The sequence below is a fragment of the Rhinolophus sinicus genome, linkage group LG15 (genome assembly GCF_036562045.2).
Source record: "Rhinolophus sinicus isolate RSC01 linkage group LG15, ASM3656204v1, whole genome shotgun sequence".
Lineage (NCBI taxonomy): Eukaryota > Metazoa > Chordata > Mammalia > Chiroptera > Rhinolophidae > Rhinolophus > Rhinolophus sinicus.
The window spans coordinates 6,609,683-6,615,334 of NC_133764.1; the positions used below are offsets into that span (position 1 = coordinate 6,609,683).

At 43.1% G+C, this 5,652-nt stretch overlaps 1 pseudogene; it reads right to left on the minus strand.

Annotated features, from left to right (window-relative positions):
- Positions 1–481: 481 nt before the first annotated feature.
- On the minus strand, positions 482–1,941 carry LOC109460125 (putative ATP-dependent RNA helicase DDX6; annotated as a pseudogene).
- Positions 1,942–5,652: the final 3,711 nt, after the last annotated feature.

Here is a 5,652-nt window from a genome sequence, read left to right on the forward strand (position 1 = left end):
TCTAAATGGTCTCATAGCATAAGGCACTTCACACAAATAAGTAATAAACTCTTCAGGCTTAAAAAATTGGATGAGTCATCAGGGAGCAGTTGAAATGTACTCAAGAGACAGCTGTTGGGGAATTTTGATATCGTAGACAAACATATGTGCTCATCAAGATTCTTCTCTTTTTAGGGTTTCTCCCCTGCTCTCCTTTCTCCTTCCTTGTCCGCCTTCCTCAGAAAACATTTTTTTTTAAACCAGCAGTTAGTGCAACTAGTAGTCAGCACATAGTGCAAATGGAACAAAAAAGGTAAATTCCTTTTCTTTAGCTTTTATCTCTTTACCAATTAAAAAGAAAGAAAGAAAGAAAAAGTCCGAGCTCTTTTAAATCTTCATAGTTCCAAAATAAAAGATGAAAACGCTACAAAGAGAAGCGCATCCCCCCAACTCGATGTCACAGATCGGAAGGAGCCTTCTGTAGCCAGACAAAGCATGCTTGTCAAGGTTTCTTCTCATCTTCCCCAGGCCCACTGTAGTATTCTGGCACATACAGGCTCTTGTCAGTGTTGCTTGCAATAAGTTTAATTTATGTTCCCAGCTGTTCCTCAATACTTTTCAGGTTGAAGAGATCATCGCATATGGCCCAGCTGATGGCTAAGCCAACATGACCAACGCGACCCGATCTTCCAATACGATGGAGATAAGTCTCCGCCAGCTTTGGGAAATCAAACTTTATTACCACATCCCCAGCCTGTATATCAATACCTTGGGGGGAGGGGACAGGGAGGGCAAACAATCCTGCAGCATGAGCCATTTTGAAAATCATGAAACACACAATTTCGATGTTCCTGCCTCATTTTCAATGGATATAGAAGCAAGAATAACCCAGTTAAGAAATCTTCTTGGCTAGCAATTGAACTCGCTGCGAGGAGTTACAGCGAATGATGGACTGGTTTATCTGAAGCCTGAAGAAAAGCGTACTTTTTGGCGCTCAGCTACGTACATAGGCGTAGTAGTGCTGGTTCACTCCCTTCCACGTTAGCTCCTCCATCAGGATACTCTCACAGGGTTTCTGCAAATGGGAATTCAAGAACTTCTGTCCACTAAGAGGGAAAGTAGCGGAATATGATAAAAACTGTCTGGTTTTAGGTGGCATGAGACTAAGATCCTCCATTCTCCACACAAAATCCTGTGACAGCAACTTACCTGCCTCATCCAATACTATCATCTGGACATGAGGAACCTTTGCTGCTCCTTTCTCAATAAGATCCAGGATTCTCGCAGGAGTAGCTCTCACCAAGTGCACAGTCATTAAGCCTCATGATGTCATCCCTAAATTGGTTCCTCCTGTAGTCATCATCACTTTGGCCCCTCCCCTGTGTTTTCTGACCTGGACTCTGGACGCCAATTCTACTGATCTGTAGGGCAAGTTCTCTAGTGCAAATAGTCACCATTGCTTGTATATCATCCTTCTTCAGGTCCAGCCATTCAAGTAAGGGAATGAAGGAGGCACTGTTCTTGCCTGGTCCAATTTTTTTTTTTCTCTAGCTAAAATATCCATACCTGATAAAGCAATGGGAATGCTCTCCTCCTGAACAGGAGATGGCTTTTTCCAGCCCCATTCAAAAATTCCCATCAGTAACTCCTGTTGCAAACAATCTTCTTCAAACTCATTTCCTTTCATGGAGGTCACCTCTGAAGTTTTGATTCTTTGATCCTCTGGAGGGAGTTTTAAAGTTTTTTTCCAATTATCACCAGGTTTAACAGTGCTGGTCAGACGCTCTGCTTGCTGCCGCGTGTGATCAGTGCTTTTACTGATCAAGTGGGTGTTTTTCAGTCGGTTCATCCGTTGCTGTGTCTCTGTGTCCCCTCCTCTGGGGCCACCACAGGGCCCCTCAGCTGACCATTTTGACTGGATAGACCCATCATAACAGGGTTCTCTGTGGTGGCTGTGCTCATGCTGTATTAATTATAAAGATGTCTCTTTCAAACCTCAAAACTTTTCAAAGTCAGTAGAGAAACGGTAGTCGTTTATCAGGCTCTCCGAAACAGAGAGAAATATAAGTCTTGCTCAATTTTGAGCACTTGTCTCTGAGCAGTAATTTGCTCTCATGCACCAACTCAACTTTATATTTTTTAAAAAGCCCTCTAACAAGATGGAGTTACAGACCTGAAGTCACTCACTTCAAGCACCCAGGCCACTGCCAATTGGCACCCTCAGTCCTTGAGTGCTGCCTGGAAGCTCTCAAATGACCGGGCTCCTTCCTTCTCGCCACCCCCTCTGCATCCCTGGCTGCTGCCTCCTCTGTCGGCAGACCCTCCCCGTTCTGTCCACTTCCACACTGAGGAGGCACGAGAGATAGAATGGACTCCAAACAAAGTACAGTGTGTAGGAGCAGCCTGTGGCTGTGCTCACTAGCTCCGGAAGATGGAGGGAAGGCTCACTTTCAATGTGATGCCTCGGATGGAAAAAAATAAAAATTCTCCTGTGAGAAGGTGAGTGCCATGTCTGACATATTATTACAGGTACAAGGTCCAAATGTACAAAGTCTGTGCAGAAAATGAAAGCTGGCAACCTGAGAAATACACATAGAAATGGGTTCAGCACCCATGAATGATTTAGGATCCACTGCTTGAAGGGGGGTAGGGTAGGCAGAGGGTTTTAGTAATATGACTTGATTTACTGACTAGGAAGATACCGCTGAGGGTAAGTGAGAGGGATAGAGCAAGGAAGGATGGAGAGAGGAATTAAGGAGACCATTATGGAGATGTAGGTAAAAGCAGGCAACAGCTCAGCTCGACACTGGACAGGACCAGCCAGGCCTCCTGGTCTTGGGTTCCACCTCCTCTTGAATGTCAGCTATTCTCACTTCCACTCTTGTCTATTTCCCTGGGTACAAGGAAGAAGAAAGCACTTCCTGACCTGCCAACCAGGCACATCCGTCTTGTGGGAACTGAGCCCCTCCTGCTCCATTGTCCCGAGGACTCCAGCCATGCCCCTTTTGCCATCTATGCATCCTTTCCACGTTCTCTGTGGTTCCTCCCTCCTCTTGCCAACCTCTTACCTCACTGCTCTGTCCCAAACCATAAGCAATATAGTCAGATACCACTTTTCATCCTGTCTTCTGTGAAAAGAACAATGAAAACAATACCTCTCCTGACTAACGAGCTTTTCTACATCACCCTCTTCACTAATATTCCCATCCATCCTTGTTTTAAGTAAGACCAGATGTTGGGGCAGAGCCCCAGAAAGTAGTTTCCAGGCTCTCGGCCTCACATAGAAAGGTGCTGGCTTAGGTAGTAAATGGCCATCAACTGTGATTGGATGGCCATCAGCTGTGGCTAGTTGGCCGTCAGCTGTAACCAGTGAGCCATTGGCCACTAATATAACTGCTGTGGCTACGCAAGCATAAAATGGGGGCTAGCAAGAAGATGGTGCTGAGCTAGCAAGAGCGGATTGCAGAGAGGCGGATGCCGCCAGCAAGAATATAGTGATATGACTCCCCTACTTATGGCTCCGTGGGTGTTACTTTTTGGCCTCACCATATCCTGCGTTCTTGTGTGGGGAGCGGGAGCAGAGACCCCGCCGGACTCCCTGCATGACACCAGATCTACCCCCAAAACGCTCTTCCCCTTGATGCTGCTCATTCTCCCACACCTCTTGTAGCTCGAGATCCAAAGGTGAAGACACAGCCTTCACCGCTCGTCACAGCTGCTCCTGGATGGCGACTCCCATTCCCTGTGATGTTCTCCTTTGATGCTAAATAGCTATACCACCTTCTTCTTCTCTTCTTGCTCTCACCTGCTGACTCCCTGCTCACTCCCATCGATTCACTCAAGACTTTGGCTAGAGTCTTCCTGCTATTTCAGTTCTGCAGAAGTTCTAGGTGACTTCAATGTCCATGTGGTGGCCTGACCCAATATTCCAGAATCTTCTTGTGACCTTGTTATCCTCAGGCCACTGAGGGCACCCATGTGCATGGCTGCGCCCTGCTACGATAGCTCTGTCATCATGAATTCATGGTCTGATCACTGACCATGATTCTTCTTCTTAAAGCTTGTTAGTCAGTCACTCAAAGGGTACCAGTTCTGCCACTCCTTTGCTATGTTCCTCTCCAACAGCATCCACATGTGCACGTGTGTGTGTGTGCACGTGTGTGTGTGTGTGTGTGTGAAATTAGGGAGAAAGCATATTATTTTATTGATGTAAATATAACATGCTATATATTACAATATAGTAGAAAATAAATTATTGGTGTGTGATAATGTTTTACTAATGCTGAATATTGAAGTTGAACATTTTCAGGGTAGTTTAATAAACAAAATAGTAACACAACTATTTCCATTTGTGTAAATAAATAAAAGGGGTAGTATTATGCCTATGATTTATTCTTAGAAAACCCTAGGAATCAATAAGATCTAAAGAAAAGGTTATTTTTTTAGCTTTAATATCATAGGCAAACTGCTACGTTTCAGATAAATATGACTGAGCGATCACAATGCTATTAATAACTGAAGTCCTGTGTGTCAGATCCTAAAAGGTGCTTTGTGTATACTTGTATGTATATGTATATGTGTGTATATATGTATATATTTTGTATATAATATATGTGCATTAGTTTCTCGTAGCTGCCATAACAAATTACCACAAACCTGGTGACTTAAAATAGAAATTTATTCTCTTACAGTTGTGGAGGCCCGAAGTCTGAAATCAGTATCAGTGAATTCTGAGGAAGAATCTGTTCCTCGTCCCTTCTAGTATTTGGCAGCTGCCGGCATTCTTTGGCGTGTGGCAGCATCACTCCAATCTTTGTCTTTGTCTTCACACTGTCATCTCCTCTTCTGTGGTGTAGTCTCCCTCTGCTTTCCTCTTATAAGGATACATGTGATGGCATTTAGGGTCCAACCATATAATCCAGGATAATATCCCCACCTTGAAATCTTTAATTTAGTCATAGCTGCAAAGCTTTTTTTTTTTTTTTTTTGCCAAATAAATTAACATTCACAGCTTCCAGGGATTAGGATGAGGATATCTTTGGGTAAGCCATTATTCAAGACCTTTACACCCTATGATGTGAAATACTTGAAGATACTGAAACTAAAATTCACCCTAGTTAAGTAATTGCCCAAAGTCATATAAGTGACACTTATAGTCTTATGATTTCAAGACTTACCTGTGTTTTCTTACCCACAAAGACCTCAAAGCACAAGGAAAAATTAAAATAATGGAATAAATGTCATTGTTCCTTTTATTTGCTGTCAGTTAGTCTCTATGTGTATTACAAATATTTTAACTGCCTTAAAAAAATGGAGGGTTTTGTGTGTGGCACATTCAGAAACATTGTATGTCAGCAGCCAGCACACACACAGGCTGGGTCTTGTTAAACTAAATGGCTGCTCTTCAGATGAATGATAGTAAATACGAGTTATCAAAGAAAACATTCAATTGCAGGAGGTACTTACCCTTTAAGGTTTAATAAGGACATGGAACCAGTTTCATTCAGACCTATAAAGATGGAAAGAAGAGGAAGAAACTTATTTTTCCCAGGTAGTAAGAAGATTTTCATCATAACTACAATTAAGAAAGTGAAGCATTTTTTTCTGTCTTCTTCAAACTTATCAGGTAGGAGAATTAATTGTGTGGATGATATCTGCCTCTCACTCACCTAA